The sequence below is a fragment of the Neodiprion lecontei genome, chromosome 7, assembly GCF_021901455.1.
Source record: "Neodiprion lecontei isolate iyNeoLeco1 chromosome 7, iyNeoLeco1.1, whole genome shotgun sequence".
In the NCBI taxonomy this organism is placed as follows: Eukaryota; Metazoa; Arthropoda; class Insecta; order Hymenoptera; family Diprionidae; genus Neodiprion; species Neodiprion lecontei.
The window spans coordinates 10,313,264-10,334,894 of record NC_060266.1 but is presented as its reverse complement, the minus strand read 5'-3'; positions in this window follow the sequence as shown (position 1 = coordinate 10,334,894).

The window sequence follows — 21,631 nt, the reverse complement described above, 5'->3', positions numbered from 1 at the left end:
GTCGTTATAAAGACGTTTTTTTATCCTAATGTTTTTGAAGCAATTTAGCGAAGTCCTTATCGAAACCACGCTTGAGGTCGATCAGTGAGAAATAATCGCCGATGTTTCAAGAAAAAGGCAGTGGCAGAACATTGTTCTTGCAAAGGAATTCGTAAAAACTCGGTGACCTTATAATCATCAATGAACAAAGCATGATTCACTGTTCCCCGTATCGACAATTCTTGCCGTTTTTCCCTGCCGCAATTATTTCCTGAAGTGCAGTCAGTTGAGTGGCTGGAATTTTTAATTTTTTCTATCTATCTTTTATTTTTTATCTATCGATTAAAGTTTGATTACGAATAAGAGCAATTTCATCAGCTTTTTCTTTAAAATTTTCCTCCAATGAGTGGATACGTCTACGAGTTCTTTGCTGAATTCGTCAGATACGTTCATTCCTTTTCCGCAATGCGTTTATCTGCCTTTGGTCAGAAGGATTGGAAGCTTGATAGACACGTATCAACGATTTCTCCGTTTTTGATCTCGGTTCTTTCTTTAAGACTACAGCCCTCATTTTAATGCAGCAGGCACATCTTTTCCATTTCGAGATCAAAGTGCAATCTCGGTTACGCCAATGATCGACGCCATCTTTGGAGTCGCTGTTTAATGACAGATGATGCTCGTTGATAGAGCAGAGACCGTAGCACAAATTCATATTCTTGAAGTTCTTCAAAGCTTGCGGCAGTAAGTCCATGCTATCCAAGACTTGCAGGAGTTTACATTTGTGCACGTCCACGACACGCCCGTATACAAAATAACGCAGCTGTTTGTTGGGGTCCAGCTTGACCAGTCTTTGTATGACCGGTACATTTTTGCCGTTGTCGACCTTAGATGTAACGTATGAAAAAAGAACACCCGCGTTATCTGTGCTCGATTCACCAACAGTCCACGGCTTCGGTAACAAGATAGAATCAGTCCTCCCTTCAGTAGTACCCGTACAAACAGAAGTAAACTGAAATTCCGGAATAAATAACACATTTAACCCTAGACTGGTCACCATAAGCGACCTTACGATTTTGGTCGGGTGATGAGGGATTCGCCGCCGTATTATTTTGGCTGCGACGGTGCCAAATCCCCTCTACACTGTCCGAGCGCGTTCAGCGTGTTTTCGGCAACGTCGCTCACCAGATAATTTCATTTAGCATCGGAAAAATGTTATCAGTTCCTAGAATTTATTTTATTTCGCGTCAAAATATGGAGGATAAGTAATTGAAAAAATATAACAGTTTCTTGAACATTTCAACGATAAAAGTCAAATTTTTTTCACAATTTCATACCAACCGATTGTTCATTGAAAACAGCAGCGGAGCGCGGCGCCACGCTCACAGGGTGACCAGTCTAGGGTTAAGGATGTACGAGTCGAATAGTTGCAGCCAAAAATTGTATCTAATTGGAATAATTATCGTACTCCGCGATTCACTGAAAATCTGATATAAATCAGTAACATTTGGCATGCTTCGAACAATAATCAACAATAATATGGTTCAATTGTTTTTCATGAATTATTGAAATTGTAAATTATTCAACAATTGATCTGTTAGTTTTTCTTGTCCTTATTACACTAGTCGATTATGGTAAGTTATTCCGACGCTTATGATTTTTTTTCAAATTCATTAGCTTTCTAAAAAATCATTACACTCGATTACAGTGTAGAAGAATTGACATATTAATTGTTGAATAATTATATGTTTAGATGATTTGTCAAAAAGTATTAGACAATATTTTTGTTGGTCACTGATATTCAGAGCATGGCGAATTTTTTAATGAAACGGTTCGACTCACACATCATTAACGGGGTTCTTTCATAGCGCATTAGAACGCACACAATATCCACTGGGCTTGATTAACTTACTTACTTTACAGTTCAATTAACTGGAAACACTTACAGCTTAAGGTAACTTCTGAAAAGTTAAATTTGCAGCTAGTCGTTTCGAGGGTGCGATCATCTTGTATTGGTTCATCCTGCATCGGCTCAGTCGAATCATTCATTACGGGATCCAATGCCATTTCGTTGGTTGAAACATCTGTGAGAATAAAACTAATGTTTACATACTTGTCCACCTTTATATCTATTTGATTTGTAAGTCATATTATCGCGAGTTCATTCGCATTTGAACTATTACTTTATGTTAGGCATTTTCTAGAAAGATAATAAAATTTGGTGATGTCATTCTTTAGCATCAATTATGGAGACACCATTTTTTTACAAATTTCTAAGTACTTATTGAGTAATTAGAGTTGCACGAAATGTATATCTGTATACATACTGAGAGAATATCTTGAAAGTTAACACTCTGTCACCGCCGACTCGGCACCACTCACGTTCTTCGTCTGCTTTTCGCAGGCTGGCAATGCCATATTTAATTTCAAACTACGAAAGGCCAATAAATGATTGCATCGACGACGACGACGATTATGTTTTCATTCTATGTATGGGGCATTACCTGTCAAATCGTCCATGAATAATAATTTGAGTTTTTGATTCCATCAAAATTTTTATGGGTGATCACACCTGATGTGATAAGCTTAAAGGACTTTTTTCGATTTTCAGCCTTTTCTCAGTTTGAAATTAAATATAAGATGGCCAGCCTGCGAAAAACAGACGAAGAATGTGAGTGGTGCCGAGTCGGCGGTGACCAAGTGTCAACTTTCAAGATATTCTCTCATATTGGTTATATATGAAGCAATTCACGTCATTTCGCTCGGCCGTAACCCTGACCATTTTTAATTTTTGTGATTTTTTTTATAAAATAGCATGCTATGCAAGGAGTATTCTAATTTTTTTCAAACTTTTATCGTATGTATTCCAGAAGTTACAATTTTTCGAAAAATCTGGATTTCAGAAAGTTCGGAAACATTCTAACGCCGATATCTCTTAAATTTATCGATATATCGAAAAATGCCTAGACATAATTTTTTTTCATATTAGTTCACACCACCCCCTTCAAGTTTTCGTATCACGGTATTTCATACAATTATAAATCTAACAGCACATTTTCATAAGCATATTATATGTATACCTTAATATGCATAAGTATAATATATGTATACCTTGTATGGAAGATCTTTCAATGGGGTTGTGATCTAAAGATGACGGAGTTTCGATTGCTACGGCAACCAGTGTACTCTCCGCTTCAAGCATTGGAGTCTCTTTCGTAACACAATAATTGCGCTCCTTCCTATTGTGTTGTTCGATGAAGCCATCGGAAACATTGACATTACCCACTTCATTGATGTTGTCAAATTCAGAAGGCACTGCCGAAGGGTCGAGACGAACACGGGAATACGGCGCCTTAAACACCAGTAATTATCATATTCTATTTGAAATAAATCAATGCTAAGTCACAACAAATTATTATTAAAACTCATATTGATTAAAACTATGGGAAAAATGCAACGAATAAACTTACTTCTGCCATAATCCGACCGTTTGCGTCATATTTCACCCACTTCCTTCTGATGGATCGCACCTGAAAATGTTTTTTACAAAGAAATTGTGACGACTCTATGTAAAAAATTTCTGGAATCGCAGCAATCCATTTTTCACGAAGTTCACGATTCGATGGAACTTTGAACACGGAGCACTTCTCTTTCACTAATTTTAGACCCGTGTTGTAGGTCGAAACCGCACAGGAATTAGTCACCATTGCATTTATCTTTCGTTTTATTAATTTTGAATGTGAGACAGTGAATCACAGTCATATGCTATTCGAATATAACCTTACGTTGTTATATCACTTAGTCACTCACAAGCCTATGAACAACTGACAGCACCGCGTAGTGACCTGTAGTGCCAGAAAAAATTTGGACAATAACGTGGCTACCCCTACCACTCAAATTGCAGTTCGTTGCAAGACCTGTATGTCAGACCGTTGTAAAATCCGACCGAAACGTCTCTATGTTTTATCGACTATTATTATTGCATGTCAGTTTTATCAACTAACCAAACTCGAAGTACGAGAATCTTGTAACCATAAGGTATTAAAACAATGCCTATCTATTTGGAATCTCCCTAGATGGAAATAACTATAAAATTCACTAACCAAGGCTTAAAAACCATGTTACGAGATCTTTGCACTAAAAAGAGCTGTAATATTATTATACGTTATTATATACCATTATCATAATTACACCATTATATCAAATTATTATATAACACTCGACAATGCCATTTGCGCATTCGGAGCTGAGAGCTACACTAAAAGTAACTTACGCTATACCATATAGCCTGGAGTACGGAAGATTGTCAAACCATTGATATGTGTATAACCGACATAATATAAAGATAGATGCACTGCTGCAATAATCCATGAAACCAGAGACTGCAAAACCATCAAAACAGTGAATACAAATTATCCAGCATGAATCATACTTTCCCCCGTAACGCCGTATTGTGAGCAATACTTGCAGCGTTTTGAAGGCAATGCAGATCTCCAATGTGGAGCCATACAGAGCCTCATCTGAAGAAGACATTAGGAAACTTGACGACGAAACGATTGAAGGTAAATCAACTCACGGAAGGATTCTGTAACGCGAAACAACCAGATAGAATTACAATAAATATATCAATACACTAACAACCAACCCTTTTAAGTGAGCAAAGCTTATACCAGTTTTGAGGTAAAACATAAGAAAACACATCCCTAGCTCCTTACAGGTATTGTACGACACCAAGGAATAAACTCAAAGATGTATACGTAGCAACGCCCAGTAATAAGCAACCAACAAACGTAAAAACAACATTCTAATACTTTCCAAGCCGATCTATATCAATATAAGAATTGATAATTACAGAAGAGAATTACATACGAAAGCACACATGTTAACCTGCTCTAAAACTAAAAATTAACAAATTGTTGAATACCTTGAATCTGTTAAGATTGTTATAACACAAACACCTAAGAATACTCGCAGCAGCGCAATACTAATAATATTAAGCAAATAGCAGCTCTGTCTCATAAGCAATCGCTATTCTACTCCAGGCGAATAACGATAGTAATCAATGATAATACATCTGCAATTTTACATATTTACACGCCATAAAACTAAAAAAACGACAAGTAACCGATATGGCAATCTTAATATATAGACTTTGTAACGAACAGCATAGTAAGAACATTCAACAAGTAAACTACGACTAGAATCCAGCGCATCGTAACCCCGAAAATGCACACGGCACTAACGTACACCACGAAACATGGGTCACCTCAAGCGCACACAAACTGTGATCACCATATTGGGAAATAGCTGCTGAAATCGGCCCGGGTCCTAACGCCCACAGGGGGGAAGAAGCACGGTAGCCAAGGGGCCAAGGGGGCTTGCGGCCCCAACATCAAAGCCCACGCAGAGTGGAAAATTACAGCGCAACGACCCTACGCCTATACCACCGCACCAACAAAGCGTTACACCCTATGTAAGAAGCTTACAATATAGTAATAGCTGAAGAGCTAAGAACACGGCGAACATGCGGCGAAGATGCGTGCCCTAATTTTAATTCTCACAAAATGGGGAAGGTGCGCAGAAGTTGACAAAAGCTAAAGTTGGGGATCGTTCTGCGCAACGATCGACACCTGTAAAAATGGCGGCCGATCATTGGATCGTCCTCTTGGTTTCTACCACCATATTCGTTATTTTGTTTCGGTACAGTCTCGCGGTAAAATCCTTTTGCCTTTTGCATTTCAACTTTTCCCACGACGTTACTCTGTTCAAAAATCCAGCGAGCTTTCAGCTCCATTTTGTTATATTAATTTAAGATCTTACAACTAAGTAACTCCGTTGTTTGTGACTTGAAATATTGAACTTATAAAATGAATCCAAGTAAATCAAAGTATACATCAGTTATTCCGTTAAATCCTCTCACCAATCCACGCTGCAGTTCATCAGATCCAGATTATTCTCGAAAGGTAAGCCAATCAATTGAATCATTCATCCAACAATTACTCCTTCCTCGGTTTGTTCGATTAGAGCGATAGAATGACTGTTGTCCAGTGTATTTGAATACTTTAGCCTTAATTGGTGACCCAAACTACTGATGTGAGTCTATCTGTAGCTGTGTAAACGATTTCAGCGTCTAACATCTGGAAATTTCCACCAGGTACCGTACCGACGTCACACCGTGGTCACGATATACCTCGCAAGCTTTGTTGTCGTTTTATTCGTCCTGTAATTGGTCGCTGGGCTATGTACCGTGTTCAGAGTCCCGCTGTCAGTTTGGCAGTTGCGTATGCACGTGTGTGGGCTACGCTTCCGTCGAAGTGATGATATAGGAGAATTCCGTTTTCGGAGTCTCGCTGTCACTTTGACCGTGTGCGGAGTCTCGCTATCAGCTTGCCAATCACCTATGCTTCGGTTGACTCAAAGTATACTGGGACAATCTCGTGAAACTATACATACAATGCGCATGCGCCAAATAATTTAATCTCATTGGTCGGTGAAATCGCCCCGCGGCAATTTTTTCGTCTGCTGAGCAAGGCGCTAACGCACACAAAATGAAACAAAAGCTGTAAATCTCTCGCGCGTAAGGCCGTGGATTGAGGTTTTGCTGCTGTTTATTTTTACGTAGCGTGAAATGTCTGAGAAGAATAGTACCGTTCAGAAATACCGTGGTCAATATCGGAAGATTTTCAAACGACGCGCGACGCAATGAAGAATTTAACGGAAAAGCAAATATCAAATGATACAGAAATTGGATGTTATTTATTGAAAGAAGAAATCTGAAATTCAATGTTAAATGTCATAAACAAGTGGGAATCTGGACAAACAGAGGTAGGTAAGTGAAAACAATGTTTGTTGTGAACAGATTCTTTATTCACATAAAATTGAAAATAAATGAATGGTTGAGACTCGGTAGAAGGTATTTCCAGATTAGATTCGTTACGGTGCAGTGATCCAGAAGCCAGTTATTAGTGCCAATGAACATGAAATAAATGAAAGAAATGAGTAACAAGGAATAAAGCAATTATTCATTTTAAACACGAAGCTTAGGAGGACAAAGAGTAGCAATTAACAGCAAACGTACCCGACGCAATACTCACAAAAACCCTCGCTGACCTCATTGATTAGTTGACAAAGTTTCTACAGCTCCATTGTACAACAATTAATGTTTCGTTGACGAAGAGGGTTCACCAGATATCCAAGAATAAAAAGAGAAAAAGAACAACAGTCAATATTATATAAATATATATTATATAAATTAGGAAACAAAACAATAACTTGCAAGACAATCGTCCGATAACACTGGGAGACCAATCTCCACTCTTCTGATCACCCCTCGTCTGGCCATTGGTTGCTTTTCAAAAAGTGTTCAAAATGCCCTCTAGCAGCTGCAGCGCAGTAACCGAGCCGGTCGTAAAAGGCATTTGTCGTGTTGGATATGATATCAGGAGACAGGTTCTTCAGGATGTCCAAGATCCTAGCTTGCAGTGCGGCAAGGTCTTCAATTCGACCTTGGGCATACAGAACATTTTTAAAATGGCCCGACAAGCCGCAGTCCAAGGGAGCGAGATCAACTGAACGGGCTGGCCACTCGACTTCCGGGCTTGCCCTACCAATCCAGCGTCCAGAGAACTGTCGGTCGAGGTAATCACGTACCGCACGTGTGAAGTGCGGTGGGGCTCCATCCTGCTGAGACTAGGCAGGTTCGCCCTGTATACAGAAAATGATATGTCACTTGTAGTAAGCATAAAATTATTCAATTTAAAATCATACGCACTCTGCTAATAATAACGCCAGCTCTATATGATAAAATACACTCACGATTTCTTCTTCAATCAGCCTAAGAGCCGGTACGATCCTCTCTCTCACTCAGCAACCAGAGGTACTTCTCACCGTTGAGGTTGCCATCAATAAGAAATGGCCAAATAAGCCGATTGCCAATCGCGCCAAGCCAGACATTGAGCTTCAACGGGTACTGCGTGCCCGCCTGAATGAACAGACGGGGGTTGTTTTGACACGAGGCTCTGGTGTTCTGCCTGTTCGGTTTCCCGACAAGTATCACCGTACTTTCATCGGAGAAACAAATGCGACTCAACAAGCCCTCGTCTGCGTTCAGACGTTCCATCATCTCTTGGCTGAAGCGAAGACAACTATCGTTATCACCAGCCAAGAGCTGTCTTGATTGACTTGAAACTTGTACGATCTGTACTTAGCTTCACGCAATACTCTTTTGACCGACGCGTTGGATATTTCTAAATCCTGGGCGACACAGCTGATCAGCTTGAATGGATCCTCTTCGACGGTCGAGCAGATGTCCAGCTTGGTATCCCAGCTTAGCTGACGGTTTGGCTGAGAGATTTTCCTGGTCCTCTTGTCGACACTTCCCGATTTTTCAAATTTTAGGACCAGATTCCTCATGATCGCTAACGAGGGTGTCGGTCGATCCGAGTGTGTGACGGTGAAATGGTCCTGATTTTCCCGGTAAGACAGGCCCTGGTAATGATGTTTCACCAACTCCTCTTTTTCCTGCATAGAAGACTTGTAATTAGACATTTTTGACCTAATAAACACGATAAAAAAATTCACAAAAAGATCGAGGTAATTGCCAGACACGTGGTTGAAGACGTGTGATCTTTTTGCAAAGTGGTCAATTTACCCGGGTTGGGTTGTTTATATTCGCGGGTGGGAAAGTTACGAATCTCTAGAAAAAGATGATTGTATTGACTAATAGCAGTCGCGATCGTTGCTCTCATTCAATCAAATTCTGGTATCACCAGAATCGTGGTTTTCGCGCCCTCGCAGTGTCACTGGTACGCACAGAATTAGGATACGTACTATCTGGTTAAATCCCCCGTGGTGATCTGTCGATGAGTTTCAATTCTAGAAAGTGATGTCCCTCTTCATCATTATGTAGGAAAACAAGGAAATAGTTTCGCGATGTGATCGGCGATGTATATTCACCGCGTATTCAGCGGTTCAGGTGAACGAATTTCAGTAACCTCGCCATCATACCGTGACATTCCCGATCATATTGTATATTTGGTATTAGAAAAATTTTGTTGATTTCGGGAAAATATGGACTATAAAAAAACTCTATAATACAAATTCAACAAATGGTATTCACAAAAGCAATACGTCAAACGATATCTAACGATCAGTAATTTGTGATTGTGATTTACGAGCATTAAGCCAGGTGATGTCTGGTGGCAATGCGTCTCATTAACGATTTATGTTTTGTGCATTCTATTGGAAATAAGTTGTATCCAAAAATACCAAAAGATCCTGTCTGATAATAATAGCTTCTAATATTTTCAGGTACGAAATAATTCATTGTCAAAGCGGGACTAAATTTGTCAGGCATGGAAGCATGTAGGTAACTTTCTAATTACGTGATCTTTGACTATTACAATATTTTGACATGGATCTAATGATGAAATTGGTTTTCTTTTTCAGCAGGCTCGAAGTTTAAACTTTGATTAATACGAGGAAAATTATGCCCGACCTGATGGTCAAAACGTTCAGGTGGCAAGGATCCTGGTTTCTCGAGCGGTGAAATCATTATAACCATCGAACCTGGTTGTTCCGTCATACATCAGGCGCCAGAGTGAATTTCATCAGGCCATTGCCACCTTCCTAACATCAGTTGAGGCAAAATTCAAGAGCGGGATATACTACAGATCGTAATGGTTGAATATCCCATCATTTTACTTTGATCGAGCCAATAGCGATAACTTTGTTACTTAACCGTTACTGCCAATTTATTCTACCGAGGAATCATTCTGTGCACCATTGTAATTCAAGCATTATTATTGACCAGCATTGTTTTTCAAACTTCATAACATTTAATTTCGTATCTTATTTTGAAGCTTACTTTTACTCTGTTTGGCATTAAATTCAGATAAATAGTTTTTTCAAGTCCTCAATTAGATTGTAGGGTTGAATTTTGCTAGGCAAACTGAATCAATCTAAATCTAGAATTGTTAAATAACTTCAGTTGAACATGTCTTCAAATTTGATCTCAGTTGACGGTGTCATCTGGCTAGCAAGTTGCACGATGACTTAAAACCAAATTCAATTCAACACTCTTTATAGGGTCCTACGCTAAGACTAAAAGCTTGTGAATCTCCATTTACCGCAATTATTTCTGAATTTCATGTTAGCATTGTCTGGAGCAAAAAAAATCTCATTTCAAAACTGAAAATGGAACCTGAAACACAGAGTTATTCAGTAGCACGAATTGAAAACCAAGAATTTTATAATGGTTCCTGCGACAAAGGGACTCTTTCCAAATATCCTTGTTACAAGGTGACGTTCGGAGGACTATGAACAAGATATTGTGTCAGATTACATTATTTTGAAAAAAATCTTCATAAACTTCGTTAAAAATTAGATATTCATTTATTCTGATGAAACAAGGGACACAAGCTTTAATCCGACAAGTCAATATCCTTGTAATGATGTTCTGACATTACGCTAAAACATGATTGTCCTTGAAGCTAATTGTGACATTGAGGGGCATTTTGAGAGTGTTGATTATCAACTTGTGTCACAGGATATGATCTACGTTCTTGAGTTCTACGCTTATGATGAGATTTTCTTTGTTTCGAACTCACATGAAATACAGAAATCATTTCAATAAATCTAATATTACTTGAATTTTGAATTCGAGTATTAGGTTCCCTTCATTTATTTGATCGATCATCATTGAAAATTTGCGAAATGAACTCTGATAATCATTGGAAAATTTTTAATAGTAGTAGCAATAATTTGTTAATCGAAAAAAATACATTGACTATCGACTATTTGTAAATTTTGTTGAACTATTTTCGGGAAAAAAAAGATTCACAATTCTGTTACAGATAGCGAGATATTCAAATTTCTTGAACGCTCAGTTTAATGTGCCATTTTCAAAAGTGATAAAATTCAATATTACCGCCAGAAATCACCAGAGAGTGAGAAATTTGCTTAGTTGCTTGAAAGTGGTGACGATCTTTGTACGTGTGATAAATTGAATCGGCAGATAACAGTAAATATTAGAGATGCAATTATTTTGGCCGTAATGCCTGTTGATAGAAAACAATTTCATTGTTATTTCTAATGTACGAAATAATAAAAGTGATCAAATAAAGTGTTCCCACCTACCTGCTGCGTTTCTTCGAAGCACCCAACATTCAAACAGATTTCTCATTTCAGTCGAATAAAGCCAATTTTCAAAGAGCATTAGCATCAACTTTCCGAGTCATTACCTCGACTGTTCAAGATTCTAACCTTAAAAATTCGTATGAACTACATTGCCGCCAGAAACAGAGTTTGACAGCTGAAACTCGGAGTGGCCAGCCTGTCCGAGCAGCCGATAAAACTTGCGCGTGCGCACTGCATGTATAGTTTCAAGAGATTGTCCCGGTATGTGTAATTATTTGCGTCATCGAATGGCCTAATCTTGTCGAGTACTCTCGAAGAGGTGGATATAGAAGTCATGTCTCAATCATCAGGTTATGAAATCTGACAGCAGCATTCGAATCTCCTCTCCCATTGCAGCAAGCTCTGCTATTTCGTGATAACAAAAGTTTACTATTTTTGGAGTCTCGCTGTCAGTTCGACTATGTACAGAGTCTCGCTATCAGCTTGCTAATCACCTATGCTTCAGTTGCAAAAACGCATATGTGTGATTATTTGCGACACTTAATTGAGATCCGCGCAGTTAATTGCAGAATCCGGAATAGAAATTATTAAAAATTTCAATCGGGTACTGTTACCTTCTTATGCATATACTTCGAAATGCGTAGAGTGTTTCGTACACAGTCATAAGCAGAAGCTGATGATGTAAGAGTTGTAAGTGTCCATGCGGAATTCGAATATTCGCGGCCTTATTAGGCCACTAAAATGTCAGATGAGATGAGATAGGTGACGCGGCGCCCAGTGGCGTTAATTGCCGATACGGTCGCGGTACTCGCTCGGCCAGCGAAAGGGGGAAGATCTTCGGTGACAACGGGATCTCTTTCTCTTTTTCTCCGGGGACGTTGAAGAAACCAGTCGAGTGACAATCCATAACAACTGGAGAAGAAGGAAGGGAGGGGAACGTGGACTGGATACCGACGGTATATCCCGATCGAATTAACTACTTGACGAGTCCAAACATCAATTCTCCGCCAACTCAACACCCGAGAGTCCCTGGAGTTTAAAAGAAAGAGCCAACAATCGACGAAGCATCTGGTCAAGATAAGTTGCCAAGACTATTGTAATTTCGCCCTGGAGTGATTGTACTGCCAGGGAGCTGACTATAGGTCGGAAGAACGTTCGAGTGAAAATAGGTTTTAACCATTTGGTGTAGTAATGCGCCTGGTGTTTCTGTTTTGTTAATATAGATTGTAACGTAGCAGTTCGGTTAGGCCTGCCCGTTGCAAGAGACTCCCTGAACCCTGGGCGAGATCCCGGAATCAGGGTTTAGAAAATCGAGTCGCGAAATAATCCTAGAGAGCGCCAGAACTGGAGTCACGCACCCGAGCTTCGACAGGGACGAAATAGCGCATTGCGACCAAGATATTTCAGGCTTTTGTTTTTTTTATTTTTTTTGAGTGTACCGGCTACCCTCCAGCGACCAACTCCGACGCCGAACATCTTTCGAGGCAAGGCGAAACCACGGAGATCTCGCGGGAAGGACACCGAGGCTGCGGAGGGGGAGGCAACGCAGATCCCTGCAGCGCGGGAATCCAAGGCGGACGCGATTCCCGCTGGCGGCCGGCGCGCCGCAGCCTCCCCGCTCACCCCGCCTACACCCAACCAAGGCAACCGCGAGATACCAGCTAGCGACGAGGGAGCACTACCCCGCCCAACCCCAGGACTACGTAGAGCTGCGCGGGAGACGACATCGCGATCTAGCCTTAAGTTCTGCGCCGCGTAGAGACGACAGGTGCGCGACAAGTTGCGCAATCCCCAAAATCGATGACCGATCGATTGTTGCGCATTCTTAGGGTGATGACGTCACGAAAAATTAGCGTGACGAGATCGGCGTTGCGACCATCCGAGATCACTCAAGTTCTGGCGTTTGTAGAGAGCGGGTGAGCTAGTCGAGTGTACGTTGTTTCTTTGCTCTGTTGTGACGAATTTGCGAGGAATGGCAGCCCGAGATCACGAGGGAGTAGGCCCGTTCGTTTTTTGGATGTGGAGCAGTAAGCGCCGTTAACCTTCTTGCGAGAGAATCTCGAGAGATCATTAGTAAAGGCTTGCCGAGGACGGATAGCCAGTGAGGATTGGCGTTAGCAACTGTACTCGAGATTCTTTAGCCGATACATTTGCTTGGTGACCGTAGCCTGAGTTGCGCGTAAGGGAGTAGCGCTAATTTCGGGGGATCCAGGAAAGCAAGTCGAGTCACGGGTTGAGCCGAGACATTATTGCCTCGAGATTAAGTGTAACTGAAATCCGTTACACGGGGTCATTTTACTTCGTCCGATACACCCTCCGTTTTCGTGTAGGTCGCGAGCAGTCTCACGGGGAGCATTCGAATTCGCGACTGCGTCCCGCCGTCGCAGAGAAAGTGAAGCTCGGGTGCGCGCTAATAAAAATAGGCGTTCCTAGAGGAGGGTCGTGGGTGCCGCGACGAGCCTAGCCTCCGTTTAGTTTTTTTTTGTTTTGGCATAATCAGTTAGTATTAAGTTGCCGATTAGCGCCGTTTTGTAGAGGACGATCGCGAGCAGCGCGTCGCGTCCGATTTTGCTTTTGGTTTCTTTTAGTGTGGGAATTAGCGGTCACGAGTAGTATAGCGCACGTAGGCCGTAGAGGTCTTCGGGATCCCTTCATATTTTTGTTTTCTCTTTTTTTTTTCTTCTTCTTGATTGATTATTTTGTTTGCTCGTTCTTTACACGTAGGCCGTAGAGGTCTTCGGGATCCCTTCATATTTTTGTTTTCTCTTTTTTTTTTCTTCTTCTTGATTGATTATTTTGTTTGCTCGTTCTTTGCACGTAGGCCGTAGAGGTCTTCGGGATCCCTTCATATTTTTGTTTTCTCTTTTTTTTTCTTCTTCTTGATTAATTATTTTGTTTGCTCGTTCTTTTTTTTTGTAAGGTAAGCGCTTGCGTTTGGGATCGCGAGGACAAGCGTCCGCAGTATTGTTATTATTTTTATTTTTTTTTTGTATTATCACTATTTTGAAATATGCTGTTTAACTTTCTCGCTGCTTTGTGAAATAACTTGTCAACGTACGTGTGGCGTATCTCTCTCTACCCAAAGATTACCCCTCCCCTCTCCGCGGTACTAAGCTACCGAGCATATGGTCGCGGTATATCGTATTACCGATTTCGAGGCGTGTTGACCACGCCAGGCGCCCAACAAATTTCGCGGTCTTATAGCAGGTTCAGGGGACATCGTGGACGCCAAATTATTGTGCACGCGGTAAGTTCTCGGCCATTTTCTCCGAGTGACCGAGGTGCAGAAAAATCCACGTCACAAGATGTATGTAGTTAGATGTCCACAGATCGTTCGGTGATTTTTTTTATTTGCTCTTTTTTTTTTGTTAGACAAGACCGATAATATATTATTTAGTTATTTTATTGAGGGAAAATTAGACATCGGTTTGGTGGATCCATATCCCTAGAATTTAATATCCTTTTTGTTTTTGTATAATCTAACAGAGTTCACAAATTGGCGCAGTCGTGTGGTCACTAAACTAAAAATGTGTCATAAACGCTGCAGCGCTGACGAGCAGCCGCGTGCGCGTCTCCGTTCCCTAGTACTGTAAATTGCAAAATGAAATTGCCATCAGACGATAACCTTGTTAAAGTAACTTTCCTACGAAGGGCAGATAAAGCCCCGAGTAAGCAAACAATATTATAAATAAAAATTCTTAGTGTAACATTTACCCTAAACTATGCCTACAGCCATGATTATAAGGCTCTATTGGCGGAAACCACCCAATGCCTGGTCATCGGGAATGGAACCTTCGACCCATATCATTATGGCGTACATAGCATAAAAGGAATAGTGGAATTGATCTTTGATATGCAAATTCAAAAACCAAACGAACTCAGACTATTCATCTTTTATCGACTAACTCAAAGGGATACCTTCATATTCGTAGGTAGAGGTATCGAAGGCAAAATTCCGAGATTTATGTACGTAGGAGACGTACCCCGGTATCTTGGCAGTACGGACTTTTCATAGGAATAAATAAAACTCAGATAAGTCATAAAATCTAATATGCAAGGAATAGTGTGGCCTAGGTTGTCCGAATCTCAAATAACGTAAAAAACAAATATTCCAGGAAACCCCAAAAAAAGGAAGAATCATGTCGAAATTAGTTGGACTGTTTGTCCTAACAATTTGGACTGCAGCAGCCTTCGCCTTGATCGGATAGGACCGTGGCGGGGCGACACTGAACGTCACGACAATAAGTCTCTTAGATAACGACAAATGCAACATCGACGACAGACTGACAGAAACGAAACGTACATACATTCAACTTCTCCAACTAACCGAATACAAACAAGCAGACGTCATTGAAGGTAATGCCTGGTCTACACATACGCTTCAAGTGGGAGTCTTGAAGTCAGTATGTTGACTTTTGTTCGGGATAAAGTGTGTACTTAGCTACACACAGTACTTTAATGACAAGAATTTATTTTGAGTCGGTAAACCTGCAACTGTGTTGCGTTTAAAATAAGAACTGTGTGGCACTTGGAGGTTAGAAAACCTTGTAGCCAACAAACGGAGTAACGAGAAGAACTGAAGAACTGTCAGTTAGTGTTTATAACCTCAGTCATACAATATATAAAGCAATATAATGCATTGTCCTCCGTAATTTCATTTATTAATTAATAATTACCCATCTATCTTTTATTTTCCATTTTTTGAAAAGCCTATAATTAAGATATCGCTGATCTGTGATTCGGGACGCTTTTGTTTTGTTACACACCCTGGTGATACTTCGAGATGAATTATATTTGCATTTGAACAATTAGTCAATTAATAAATATGTACCAAACTTGGGCACGGGACAATGCCGACCGAAAAAAAGTATTGCGAACGAAAAAAGCATTGATAGAAAAACAAAGGTGAACTTATCGTTTGATCCTTGCATTTATTCTGCGACCCAGGCGACGCAGATTATTTCAACGTTCTAGTTGGGTACATCCTCAACTCGTGTTGCGTGAACATGGAAAATTTTGGAAAACAGCAATCTCTAACTACAGAGGTAAAGCGATATCCTTTTATTCTACATCGAATACATATAAATATAGTAAAATGTTTAGTAAAATTACACGATACGTCTAGTCATTTTTAAAAGCTACTTTATTCTGTAATTGTTTCACTTTCATAGACCAACTTTGCTGATTCTCCTAAATTTTTTATCCATTCAACAGATGAGCGATTTCAGAAAAAATTCTCACTTTGAAAGGGCAAAATTTATGACTTTGTACAACATGCTTAGGCCCTACCTGTTAAAACACAACACTCGTATGAGAGAGGCTATTGTGCTTGAAAAGAGAGTGGCGGTCGCCTTGACGTTTCTGAAGGAAAACTGTAACTTTTTGTCCGTTGCTGATTTATATGGAATTGGAAAAAGTACCGTAAGATGTCTGTTATATGAATTTTGTGAAACGGTGCTGGCACATTATTATGATGACGTCATCAAGTTTCCCGATACTAAAGCGGGAAGAATAGCTATGAGCAGAGGTTTCATGAACAGATGGCAATTCGCTGAATTTTTCGGTGCGATGGATGGAACTCATATTCCCATATCAGCTCCTGTAGACCATCCCGAAGATTATTATAATTACAAATCATTCCATTAGATCGTTGCGTTATGCGTTGCTGATTACAAATATCGGTTGACGTGAGTGTCAATCATTGAAGTATAAGAGTTACTCATTTAAATTATTGCATGTATGCTCTCATAACAGAATATTGCAGTGTTGGATGTCAGTACTATCTCATGTTGTGTAGTTGTGATAAATTTGGTCATGAGACACCGAAATCAAATGTAGGCAAATGATTTTTATTTTTCAATTTTTATTGTAACATTATTTATTTGTAGGTATATAAACATTGGCGCCCCTGGACGTTGCAACGATGCATCAAGGTTCCATAGAAGTGCATTATTCAAAAAGTTCTCTGTAAATAATGAGACTCCTAATGGAAAAACAACTAATCTGCACATAATATCTGATGTAGCTTTTCCTTTGTTAACATGGCTGTTGAAACTTTATCCCATAACCAACGAAATGTCGCTCATGAATCGAAATTTCAATTATAGGTTGAGTAGCGCAAGGATGACAGTAGAGAATGCTTTCGGTCGGCTAATAGGGCGTTGGAGAATACCATTAAGAAGTGCAGATTTGAACTTTGAAAATATGAAACAAGTTGTAAAGGTTCGCTTTGTTTTACATAACATTTGTGTGAGTCATAATGAGGTTTTTCACCTTGAATGGCTTGAAAAGTTTAGAGCCGAAAACAATAGAATGGCAAACGTACCTACTGTACCAGTTCATGATAATAGAGCTTTCACAGTAGCTGAAATAAAAATCGAGACATGATCGCGGACCGCTTGACGAACGATGAAATGTCTATGTTAGATTGTTAATTAGAAATTAAAAAGGAGAATTAGAACTTAAAAAGAATCAAGTATTTTCAACTTATGACGTGTTATAATAAATTTTGCATCGATTGAATCTTTTTAATAAATTATCATTCTTAAACTTTATACAATTTTGTATGTTTATTGTATCAACTCAAAATACATATTTATGCAACGTTATTATTAACAAATAAAGAGGTGCCTATTATATAAAGATATTAGCGTAAGTACTATAACAACAAATTTTTGATATGAGAAACATTTATACATTTTAACAATTCAATGAATTATAAAAATATATGTATGTATATTATTCTACATAGTACTGAAGTAACTTCTACCATATCACATTTATTTTTTGACTTATTTAGCAATAATAGTAGTAGTGCATACTCTTTTGGTACATTGTACACTAAGAGCTACGCATTAAGATAAGAACCAGAAAAATAAAATATCAATGACTTTACTTAAAAGTATAAAGTTATACGTTATAGTAATAAGTTATAGTATCACAATTTTCTTTGCATGTTGCATAAAATTCAATTACATAGACCGATGATACTCATATAAACCTAACCTTAAAACTACACGAATATCAATATTAATATTAAAAAAAAAGGAAAATATCTTAAAATAATAGTAACAAATTATTACAAATAGGCGATAAAAGTAATTGTAGGTTATTCTAAATTGTACGTCAAATCGTAACTTCATAAGTATCACAATCTTTTTTGCATGTTTTATACGTTTGAACTACACAGACAGGTAATACTCGTCTAAACCCCACATTAAAATTATACAAATATCAATATTGATGAGAAAATGATTAAAGAAAAAAAGGGATCAAAATATATTTAAATGAAATTAGCAAGTTATTATAGATAATATGTAAGCGTGAATATATAATATACGTCTGTTTATATGCACAGGTGATTAGTTACTTATTGTTGGCTACGGTAATATAAAATAATAGTTTCTCATGGCCAGTATTTGGATACACCTTCTGAAAGTTATTCAAGTCCACTGTCTTAACAGGTTGTTTCATATGAACTAATTTTACATGCTGTGATTTGATTTCTGGCACGGTGCGATAAGAAGACTTTGGATTATCTATCGATTGCTCGCCCACAATACGTTCTTCAGTCGACGATAAATCTTTAATACGACCTTGCTGCACATTATTCTCATCATTTATAGGATGCACAGGATGTACCCATTGAAATGCAGGTAATTCATCATCATCATCTTCGACTTCCAAAGTGGGTACTGTTTTATCAATCTTTTTATTTTGTATACGTAATAACTTTATAGGTTGTACATTTGTTTGTTGAATGGCACGTTTTGTTGGTTCCAAAATACCTTTAAATTGATTTGAAGGAGTAAAATTGTTGATATGATGTGCACTTGTTTGTTTTTCTATCACTTCTTCGTTATTACATTTAGTTACACCAGGTTTTATAGGCTGATGCGATGATAGATGTGATCGGGCATTTGGTACGCTTGCAGATTCCAGCACATTTCTGCATGAATCTTCTTTATAAAATTCGAATTCACACAATTGTGAAATATTGTTTGATTGTTGATTGCAATTTACGAAATCCGTTGCATCGTTGTAGTCACTCAAGCTTTCATTACCAGTCATTAGTGCATTATCAACGGTCACGGTGGCATTATTACGATATTTAGGCAAGATAGGTGATACTGATGTATATCTTGAATCACTTACATAGTCTTTAACATGATAATTAATTTATCAAGTTTGGTTATTAAATATCGCAATACCACAAAGTTATTGTGACAAGAACTAACATCAGCCAGTTCGAGACCAATATAAGAGTTGAGTGAACGAAAGAATTTTTCACCTGAACAAGATGATTTATTGGCTTTTGCATTGGTACCGGCTTGACGTATAGTAGACGATGATCCTGAGGAAGAAGTTTGAAAAGATTGACGGACTGCTGCCACGGGTGTAATTAGTGGACTAAACAAACTTTCGCCTTGTTTAGCTTGATTTTCGGCAAGTACGGCAAAAGCTGTAAGGAACCGATCCATCTATTGTGCCATGGTAGCCTCACGTTCTTGTGTTTTCCTTTCATGCTCCTCCATGGCTGCTAGACTTTCATTGTGACGCTTTTCTGATTCGAGTAAAAGTGATATCAGTTTACTTTCGTCAGAACCTTTCCTCCTACGGGAGGTCTAGCTCTGTGACATGAAGGAAACTGTCAATAATTGTCGTACAAAGCTTGCGAAGCATTAGTGTATCGTATTTATCGAATCTATACTCACATTTTTTGCATTTTTTTTTGGCCTATATGCTTCGAATTTGATCTTGTGCACGTGTTTTCATCTCTGTCGAATATTACGAAACATTAGTAACAGTATTGCACAATTAATTGTTGATAACGCGATCGTGAAATATATTTAAAGTTTGGGGAACAAATTTCGGCAACTAATAATTACAAGAATTAGTTGTTTATAGACAAATTGTAATATAAATTACCATTTCCAAAACCTGACAGTCGATTTGTTTACGATTCGCTATCCAACGATTCCACTTCGTTGTCACTATGTATGTTGTTATATTCAATTGGTGTTTGATCGGAAGAATAAGTTTCGACGTCTTCTACATCAACTTGGTCTGCAGAACATGAAGCAAATTATAAATTCATTAGTGATAATAAAAATGTAATTACAAACGCCCTTCATTGCTATGTAATATGACCAAATCAATTTAAAGTTTATTTTCATTATAACCACATGTTCGTGCATTCAATTCGTTCATTAAGATGAAACATTGTCTAATGAGATGTTAAATACATATTGTAAAGTAAATAAGCATATAATAATGTTCAGAGCCTTTGGTCAGGCTATCATCAAGGAGATCATCATTAGCACAATCACGTTCACCCAACACCTTATGCATAATCTCAAAAAATGGCCAGTTTGGAGGCTCACCGCCTAATCACAAGTCAAAATGCTTCTAATATTAAAACCACATTACATTGCGATATATTGCAAATAATTACAAACCTGATTTAGGCTTAAGTGCTCGGTACTCTGTTTCAAGGTTACCAATTTTACTTTTAACTTCAGCACTGGTTATGGAAAACCCCTTAATCCGATGTTTCACGGCTATGGAATTCCATATGAGGTTATGCCTCATAGCTGTACTGAATAACTGCTGAATTTCTTCAGAGGCCCATATTCTCAACAGCTCATGAGTTTCATCTACTGTAAAGGCTACCCTTTTCTTCTTTAATCCCAACGTTTCGGTGAAAACAATTTTTGTTTTTCCTCACAAAGAAAAATCAAACCAATACACTGATAATTGTTGCAATAAGGTTGTAATCACGATTTTAGAAGAATGTTGTAATGTAAATATGAAACATAATTTTTATTGAGCCTTGCCTTTTTGGCATTAGAGACGCGTTATGTTCCTCAAAAATCTGTGCAAATAACTAACAATTTCGTTTAGGTTAGGTATCTAATATTATTTCATAGTTATACATTAAAACATTATGAAATAATGTTGACAATTATTAACTAATGAAATGAAATCATCATTTAATACTTACCATCTCTTTTTTCAATACTCACAGGAAATTAAATCTCTGATGTATCGAAAATATAAACACTTTTTAAAAAGATAAATAAACGAAGTAAACAAGCGAAAAAAAGAACGGGTTCAAACCGTGCCAGATTTCAAAACATGTGTCATGTCGGCACGGTTGACACTACTTCTCGCTCAAAATTGAGCTTATAGTGTGAGACAGGCTTTTTTTACGACACATAGGTATATACCTTTCTTTAGCTAATTTTACTCTCTTGAAAGCCTTTCACCCGGGCTTGGGTCAGAGCTGCCGGGGCTCAAGAAATGATTGAACAATAAATTTCATTAATTATAACATTCCTCGGAATGTTTGGGCGCCAGTTATTTTAACGATAAACAACAACGATCAGCTAAATCTCAGGGAGTGAGAGTGAGTTGTAAAACCCAGTGTAAAGAGAGAATGAAGGAGGAAAACTCAATAGATAGGACCAAATAATTCTTACAGTTTCATTATGCTTGTACGTTTCTCGTACTTTCATTC